This window comes from Megalopta genalis, chromosome 2, assembly GCF_051020955.1.
Source record: "Megalopta genalis isolate 19385.01 chromosome 2, iyMegGena1_principal, whole genome shotgun sequence".
Classification (NCBI taxonomy): domain Eukaryota; kingdom Metazoa; phylum Arthropoda; class Insecta; order Hymenoptera; family Halictidae; genus Megalopta; species Megalopta genalis.
The window spans coordinates 37,880,439-37,890,493 of NC_135014.1; positions in this window are offsets into that span (position 1 = coordinate 37,880,439).

Consider the following 10,055-nt stretch of genomic DNA (forward strand, 5'->3'; position numbering starts at 1 on the left):
GGAATCCCCTAATCCCAGGGGAATCCTTTCGATTTCATCGACAGAACTCCTTTTTCATTCCTGACGAGGAATTGATGCGCCTTTTTGTGGAGCGTGCGAGAGTCCGCCGAATGACGGCACAGCATTTTTTTACGGTCGGGATAAATGTAAAGATGATAGGGTAGCTGGATGTCGGATAGATCGAACCCTTTTTTACGGCTGGCGAAAAACAAAGAGCGCGCGCATCTAGCGCCACTTGGACGAGTCTGCTCGCAAGGACCCTCCTCTGCCGTAGTTCTCTCTTTCTCTCTCGCTTCTCTTTCTCTCTCCATCTCCGTCCTCTATAAACCGAATGCCAGACAACGAGGGCATCAGCCCCCATGAATCACCGCCGGTCACCTTCACTTTTTATGCAAGTTTGGTCTCGCCCGGCCTCGCCGGTTGAACGAATCCTCGTGCTGAGCCCGCCCCGGGACCGGGACAATCGATACGGAAATTCGCGTTACTCCGTGATCGAGGGACGTAATTTGTCTGGATCCGGGACAGATCGCTGCTCTTTCCGGCCTTTCATGCGACACAGCCATCTTCGCCGGCAGTTTTCGACGTTTCTATTCACGACTTTCCTCGACGATTTAGGAGCTTCGCAGAGTAGCAAATTATCTTCTCCCGCAAGGGACCAAAATGGCGGGAACATCGACATTTAAGTTGAAAGTGCTGAACGTATTTATTTTCCGTTGCGCGGTTTTGTTTTCTTTTTCAGCTTCCATGAAATGCACGAAGGTCTTGTTTCGTCTCAAGTAGTCATACTTCTAGTAGACTGAAATGGCGCCAAAGAAAATGCTGAACGATCCGACGTTTACGTCTTCCGCCGGAAGGATCAAAGTCCCATTTCCAATTAAATAGGCAATCATTATAGATTAACGTGGATTGGATCGAGACCAAAATGGCGCCAGCTTCGAATCAATCCGAGAGGAATATTCTAAATGCAAACGAACGATTCGCAAACCTGTTATGTGTTCCATCAGGGTGATCACAGATTTGAACGTAGATTGGACCGTGACCAAAACGACGCCGAAGGAAATACTCGAAATCCGAGAGTAAGCGATTCGCAAGCAAGGCTTACGTCCTCCATCGGCAGGATTCGTTCGAAGCAGCTACAAAGCCGAAAGAATAGTTGAGATTTGCTCGATGGGACGCGAGATGCAGGGGTTAGCGGAATAACAATAAGTCTGATGCGACCGATAAATCAGCCTGCGAGCGTGCGACCGCGCGGCGTCGAGATTGTCTCGTTTTACAGCCGCGATTCGGCAATCTGATTTGCATAGATCGCATATGCATAATGATCGCGCTTGACGCGCGCGCTTATGGCGGGCGAATTTGGAATTTCAAGGACGCGCGTCGGGACTATACTCGGGACTGGGGACTGGAGACGTGCAGCGCCTCGGGAGAAGCATCGCGCCGGTGCTCTCGGCTCGATGCAGTTCCTTTGCTTTTCGGAGCGGCGACCGTGCGTCTTCTCGGCCGATAAAAATAAAATCCGTGCAATCGATTGGATGCTCGCCAGTTCCCAAGATCAGCCACGCGATCCGCTGGCTAATTAACCAAATCCTGCTAACGAGGAGCCTCGTCGCATCGTTCCGCTCCGTCTCTTATCACCTTTGGCCATTTTCGTTTCGACCGGTCACGATTTTAATGCGACGCGACGCGTTGGCCCGTTGCGTCGCGTCGCGTCGCGTGGCGTCGCGTCGCACGAGTTCGTTTACACTTGCGATATTTGTTGCCATTGTCGCGCAACGAGTCGTAATAGCGTTGATGCGCAATCCGCTGCTTCGAAGCCATGAGGCCTCGCGTCTCTTCGGCGTGGGTACGCAGTTGCCTTTGGTGCATGTGACACCCGCGTGAAGATTCTCTCCGCACCGTTGCGCCGCGCCGCGCCGAAACTAGTTCAAGTTCGACGCGATGCAGGAAAGGGGAAGCGAGCAGGCTCGGTCTCGGATCTATAGATCACCGGCCGGGTCCGGAACGATTCTGGGGACGTCGCGACGTCAGGGCCGAGTCGTCCATTAGGCGGTTTAGGCACCGTGCCGCTGCGGAACGTTTCGCACCTACGAAAACAGCCCGAAAAATATTCGCTGAAACAACATTTCGCGACACAATCCGCGGCTCGCGGAAGTTATAAATAGACGCAGGTTTAACAAACTTCGCGCGTGGCTTGCGGCCAAGCGTTTCGGACCGAGCCGATGCAATTCGTGTCGTCGATCGTGCGCCTCGTCCTTTTAATAGGCTCTTTTCTCAAGGACGATCCACGATGAAGTCATTGGACAGCGTTGGACGGGACAGTTGGTAGATCCGCATACCGAAATTGTTATCGAACGGATTCGTTTGAAAGACCGCCGGTCTTTCCACGCTCTTCCGCTTCGGTTTTCATGGAATTAAACTGGAAAATCAGATGGCTCTATCTAAATGGCTACGATCGACTTAATCTCTTCCGACGCAATTACGTAAAAACAAATGTTGCTGCACAAAGCATAGGTAAACGCGCAGCCCGCGAACGAGCTTCCGCAGGCCGAGGTATCGACGAAATTATTCATAGAAACAAATACAGAACAATAACGGATGGCTCGTTAGCACGGCAGCTATTTTTGCACGCGAAACTGAATTTCATCCAGCGGAGATTGAATAAATAATTATTTAATTACACGTGATCGCGGAGGCGCGCGTGTATCCGGCATCGGATCGTTTCGCACACGTATACCTGTGTACCTGCGTGCGCGCGCGCGCGCGTGCGTCCACGTTGCCGGCGTACCAGCGGAATTGAAATGCAGACACGCTATCTATTCGCACGCGCAATCCGGATTACACCTGCATCGTCACTATTACTTGAACAGTTACACTTTCTCCCGAGCGAGCGTCTGCCCGTGGAGAAAGAGCTCTCGCTTCGTTCGAGCCACGGCCGGGGAACCAGAGGGGCAATCGGGGACAGCGGGGATAATTGTTAAACGAGCTGGTTATTCAAAATACACCGTTGGGCTCTCACCGTGCGATTGCATTAAGAACCGTGCCGCGCCGGATGGAAAACGTTTCTTAGATAATAACGCCGCGCCGCTGCGTTTTCGCTGGCCAGAGACCAGACCCGTAACGCGGCCGCCTCCGTTGCCGTTACGAAATCCCGCACGCAGAAATCCGATCGATCCAATTATCATTTATTAATCATTCCGCGACTGAACCGGAGCGAATCGGGACCACGGGAGAGGCGGATCCGCGGCCAATTTCCCACGTTCAAATTCAATCGCGTAGAAAGTCTGGCGACTCGAATTCACCGCGAGCCAAACCGGACGTTCCAAGATTTTTGTAGGCTCTGCTGGGCCTACGGAGACTCTGCTCTACGCTGCACGGGCTGTGCTCGGCTGATTTACTGGCATTTAGTCCTCTGCGCGTGAAAATAGCTCCTGAAGAATGATGCGCGGTTTCTCGGTGTTGTACAAAACGTTACGAGAAACATGACGCAATTTTCTAGACCGAGATTTATTGGATTGCTTTCTTCTTCTTAAAGGGGTAATCGACCACTAAAAGGACCCATTCTTGTTACTGGTTATAGTAGACCAACCAACAATTTCTAGATAATAATAATAATTTTCTACAGCCGGTCGAACAGGACAAGTGGCTGTTAAATGTCGACTTCAAAGTCGAACGACTTAAGCTGCCAGAAAACTGAATGCTTTGAGAAAGCGCACACCGTGATCATCGTACATTCGAGTACGGGAAGTACATAATCTACAGTACACTGATCGACTAATTTCGTCGAATATACGACGGAAAAACAACCCCTCGTTGACGGAGATTTCTAGTAATAAGCTGTTAGGTATGAATGTTGTTCCGTTCCTTGAAGTCGGAATCAAGTCCTATTCTCTCGTCAGCAATGTTTCAACATTCAAGTAGATGTAAACACGCAATAAATAATAAAGTTTCTCTTCCTTCGAAGAAATTACTGCGATCGAAAAACTTCCAATTATTTTAATTCTAAAGAAAATGGTACGGCAAGGCATATTAAAAGCGCGATGAGACCCGAGTTCCGTATTTCGAAGCAGTTTAATCGCAAGTCGAGCGATCGGAAATCGTCGATCCGCTGTCCGGCGGATCGTTTTACCGAGATTCCCGGTGATCTTAGCACCGATCCTTTCGATCGAGCTGACCGTGGCGTGGCACGTAAGACGCACACCGTCCCGAGAAAACCGGTCGCGCACCAGGATTTCGAAACGGCGAAGAAAGCTCGGGGTTTTAATCGAGATATCGAGGTCCCTGCGCGGCCTTGCTTGCTGCAGGCTGCGATAAACGAGGTGACTGGCCGAGGCAGCCGGCTCCCTGACTTTCTTTTAAAAGTCGCGGCCAAACCCCGAGAACCACGGCCAACCTCCGTCAACGACCCGGCGTCCGCGAGCGAGCGCCGCGCGAACGAAAAAACAATGCGGAAATCTTCCATGGCGGATCTGCTGATTGTTTCCTGAAAACCGTGTGTGCGCGCGCCAAAGCGCGAGAGAAAGGAGCCGGACTAATTATAATAGCGGGCCGCTTCTTTCTGCTCGTAAAATCGTCGTGCTTGATGCAAAATAAAGCACACGCCGAGGAGTACGGGCCGATGAAAGTCGAAGAGAAACGGCCGAAGAATGGGAGGAGCCTGGGAGCTCTTATTGTTCTATTCAGTTTCGCGAAAGATCTTTCTGGGAACAATCGAGCCAGATTGAGATTCGAGGTTATCGAGTCCGCGAGTCTCGTTTTTCCTCGAATTTATTCATTCGGATCGGCATTCGAACTTCCATCCGCTGGAATTCCTTGCGGGGCTGCGGTCGGCGTTTGAAATTGAATTCGAGCGCCGAGCCTCGACACTGAATTTCGATTCAAGATCGGAAATTCAATGGAACTGCTGGTGTCCGAACCGAAGGTTGCGCCTGGCTGCAAGATTCGATTTTCGATCGTGATCCGTGCCGTTTCGGATAACGCGACGTCGCGAGGGAGTCGGCAAAGAACGCGAACGACGCGACGGTGGCCCGAAGAAACGGTGACTAATGACGGCCGATTGACGCGGGGTATCGCCGTTAATCGCGAGTAATTCCAGCGATTTTGCGTCACCGCGAGAATCCGGCATAAGAAATTATTAATAGCCGCAGAACTTTCGGAAGCCGCGGTCGGTGCACCGACTTAACGCGGCAATTATAAATTTCAGATAACGGCCGGCGAGATTTTGACTGCGTCGGTCTGAACTTGACGCGCGATATCGTTGATAACGCGCGGGGAGTATCATTGATAGGAGAGTAAACACGACTCGCAAAAATACTGCTCCGTCGGAACGCGTATTTTTCGAAATGCTCCCACGCAACTCACCCATGCGAATGATTTCGTAGAGATTACGACTTTTTTTTAAAGAGTCGGTTCGATCTCACTCGTCGTGTTCGATCTCGATAGAAGAAAGGTTTACGCAACGTGTCAATTTCACGATGCAAATCGAGGAAAACGGGGAAAGCGTTCGCGAACGATTCGCGGAGGAGGGGGGAGGGGTGGCGAAAGAAGTTCGGTGGAAAAAAGGCGCGAGAGTGGAAAGTTAATTAACGGCGGCGCGGCACGGCGGCGGCGGACGGCCGGAACGCGAGGGGTAGCTGAGCGACGAAGGTGGGGCGGTCGGACATTTAATTGAATTTTCGCACGAATTTGCCGGGCTGTTACAGGAGCCATTTATTAGCCCGCGCAATCGATGACACCGCTGTATTAATTAATTCGCGCGAAACCGTTGTTATCGAATTAAATACACAACGTCCGAGCGACTTGCCCGTTTAATTGAAGCGTTGCGTTGCGCCCGCGTGCGGGGAAATATCATTTTCCTCCCCCTCGATAATCGATGCGTTCGAAATATCGGCACGCTCCGAGCGATTTTAAAAGCGTTTCAATTAAAAGGAGCGCGTTAAAATAGGCTACAATGCGCGGACCGTTTATTCGCCCGGCTCAACGTGATTGTTGTTACGTGGCTTTGTTCGGCCCAGCCTCGTGACCGTTAACCCTTCGTCGATCGCTCGTTATTCGGCCAGCCCGACTGCCAATTATAGAATTGACCGTTTCCGGGTGCGACGCGGAAATTAGTCAGCAATTTCCGATGCGCCCTCGACAAATTTATTCTGCGCCTCTATTATTGTTTTCATCGGCGAGCCGTTCTAGTTCGAATTACAACCCGCGAAGCGCTTTCAACTTACACCGGTTACATTCGAATTCGAATCGCGTCGATTTGATTCGTGTTCAAGTTCACACGTTCGTGGCTAGTTTCAAGTCCGGATTCAACTATCGGCTGTTACATTCGAGTAAAGATTGAAATCTTGTTCGATGGAAAAATTCGAGTTCGAATATTGCAGGTTGGATTAAAATTCACGATTCAAACGTTTGCGACTAGGATGATATTTAAACGCGAATCCTTCATCAAATAGTCGACGACATCGCTGAAACTCGAAATCATGGACCAAGTCCAAGTCGAATTCAGCAAGTCCAAGGACACCGGAGGATCCGTTTCAGTCCGTCCACCCTGTATAAAGGACGGGGAGCCTACTTGACTCGCGAACGGTACTTTCATCGACCAAGTGAAAGCAATATGAAAGTGCTTGATTGCAAAGTAGAAAGGTGAAATGTACGATAAAAAGACGAAGCGGTTACGTGCGTGTGCGTGCGGCTCGGCGTGTTGTTCTCGCGCGCGCGCACAACGCGATGCGATGCGATGCGATGCGATGCGCGACCCATTTCAAGAGCGTTCCGCGAGAATGAAAGAAAGGAGCGTCGGGCAACGAGAGCGGGAGAGGAGAGGAAGGATGAGGCGAATTATTTCTGCGAGGGAAAAAAAGGAAGAGAAAGAGTCACAGAGAGAGAGAGAGAGAGAGAGAGGGAGAGAGAGAGAGAGAGAGAGAGAGAGAGAGAGAGAGAGAGAGAAAGAGAGACAAGAGAGGTTCGTTGTCGTGCGCGGTCCTTGATTTCAGTGGCTAAGGTCGACCGTACTTTTTTCGTAGCGTAACGATTCGTTTTCTTACGTAACGCGGTCCACGTAATTTTCGCTTCCGACGCCGGGGCTGTCTTTCTCCTCTTCGGGGATCGTCGACACCTGGTCCGGATGCTCCTCGATCCTCCGCCGTGGTCTCCTTCCGTTAGCTTTTTTTCTTCAGCGTCAAACTTCCGCCGATCGCCTCGTTTATCGATCTAATCTCCAATCACGGTCGTGTCGATCAATTTAGATCGATGATGCTGGATCTAGCATGATTCATCAGGGTCCAAGATTAGGGGAAGACGGTCTAGGTTAGTCCTTCGGTTTAAGCGTTTCTTCTGTAATTTATCGAGCCTATAAAAGGATTTTGTGCAACGTCTATTTTCGGGAACATTGCAGTTTAAATTCTAACGAGTGTAGTCTCCGTGCACTTCGCCTTCAATCCGCAGGCATCCAAGAAATTTTCCAACTTCTATTTTCATCTCCTTTGTTCAGGTTTTTTTTTACAATATTCACATTCCAATGAACAGTATATTATTTTACACTCTGCAAAGGGACAAGAATATTCGTGATTTTATTAATATTTTCTTTAAAATAACCGCCTCGCTATTTTATTTCTTCAGCCGCGACCCAAGAGAATTATTATTAATTAGAGGAGGAGGGTCGCGTGCATTTAGAAAAAGCGTTCTCCACGATCGAAATTCACTGTCGACGGCAGGAACCGCTTAAAAAGCAAGCAACAAAAGCGAACAGCACGTCGCGTAAATGTCGTCTTGGCGCAAACGTACGGTCCAGCGCACTATAAATATTTATGAAGCGTAGATTATGGCCGAAGGTCCGTGTATCTCCGTCGTTGTAATTGCTAAATTGTTGTAACATTGGAGGAGCGTTCCACGATAGGGCGTTATCGGGCCTGGATACCGAATTATCGGGTCACGGGGGTGGGTAGAGAGACAGAGATAGAGATATAGAGAGAGAACGCGTTGGTTATTTCATTTGGCACGGGTCAGTATGGCGATAACTCCTGCAGTTTCTCCACGATAAAGCTGTATCTTGGGGTCCGGCGAACGCTGCGGAGACAAGATAGAAGGACGCCGTTGCCGTTGCCATTGCCGTTGCCGGACTAAGAGCCGTGATTGTCGAGAAAACGCCATCGACGCCGGTTACATCTTACATCGACGCCCGGGCATTCACGGCCGTTTGCTCGTAATCGCGGACGACGATTTGCACGCGCCTCCATTTTCGCACGCATCGATCGTTGCAATTACCGGCCGGGCGATAGGGCCTCGACGCGCGTGCATCTCCAGATCCTCCGATAAATTGCCCTAGCTCCCCGCCTTTTCGCGATATCGGTCGCGTCTTATTTTTCTGCGGAACGAACGGGTTCCCGGGGACGCTCTGCGTCCTGCTCGCCGCCATTTTGCTCGTGACGCGCCCAGGAGGCGTGGCCACCTGCCATAGTTGATGCCACAAGCTTTCGAACAATCGCCGCCGCTCTTTGCTCCAGAATTTTCGAATTATTTGCTCGGTTCGGCGCAATTTCTCAGAAATGTTCCGCTTCCTCGCGCTTCGATGGATCCTCGAAGTGTCTGAAAAGTTAAACACAATAATTGGCGAAGTAGAAGATTTTGGATTTAACTTTTAGCAAAGTTGGACAGTTATCATGATCGGAGAAGCGGAAAATTAAGACTGGGATAGAACGTTTCAATTAGGTTCGAAACGAGCGTCCCGGGAGAGTACGCTAATTACGAGATATCCACATTCAAATGTTGCCGCTCGATCGCGAGCACTGATCGAGCCACTGATCTTGAACCTTATACGTTCCGAGAAAAAAGGAAAGCATCGATGGATCTCTGGGGTCGTTGTATCCGCCTCGGCTCTATCTGCGGTTGCATCGCAAGACAAACATGTAACGCCGTTTAAAGAAACGGCAATAACCTTGATAACTTGGCCGAACGGAGGCCTTGAAACCGAACGATACCACGTACATACTTACTTACTTACGGGTCGCCCCTTGCAGCTCGCTGCCATCGACTGCCACAGCGGAGGCATTTACATGGCATTAATTTTTAAGGAATATCCTGTTATATCAGAGTCCACCTGTAAATACAGTAAATTCGCCCTAATCGACGCTCAGATTTTGCACAAGAATGAACAATTTGAGAAGAGGAGTTACGATTACTCGATCTATGCGACTCGTTTTTTTTTATTATTATAAAATCGTATCGCATCTTCCAAAATTGTCCATTTTTGTGTACAATCTGAGCGCCAATTAGGGAGAATTTGCTGTACGTGGTACGACGCTAACAGAATCGAACGCTTAATAGGGAGAATCAATTCTGTCCGGATTGCGATTACTATAAAAGTTGCATTTGTTTAATCCATTATGACGGGCGGGTTCTTAGATAACTAAAATTTCAACTTATTTTGCAAAGTTATCGATCAACGATTAGTGAAAAATCGATTAAAGTAAACTACAAGTAGAACAATAGGTATAAAATTTCCCAATGTCACATGAAAGATCTCTTGAACGTTTATTTATTTATTTATTTATATATACAGATAAACCCTGATTTTTACAATGCAGAACAAAAGCTAATGTTAATGGCAGAGAATCAGCGAGTCAGCAGTCGGGTAAACAGTTCATAATAGTTCATAACAGTTTATAATTTAACTCGTTTCGAATCTTATAACATTGGCTGCAAGTATGTCTATTTCGTCGCTGCTGTCATTAACAAGTTGAAACATCCTGTAGAACTATCGCAACATCTCTCGAATACGTAAAGTACATACTTACCTAGCGTGAAAGATGTTAAATCCAATGTGGCGGACGCATGAAAAAGGAAAGTCGCCAGCGGAGAACAAGAGCTCCCCCGCCGGACAAAAGCACCCGTGTCGCAGCGTTGTTTATTATTCACGGAGAATGCGTCGTCGGCGTCGCGTTATGAAACATTGTTGCAGGGGCTCGTATCTGTGCAGAAAGAAGACGAGTCGATGCGAGGCGGCGCGGAGCGGCGCATCATCGTCCGAGTTTCGTGTCGATTAGCGGGGAAAAGATCGAAAGGTC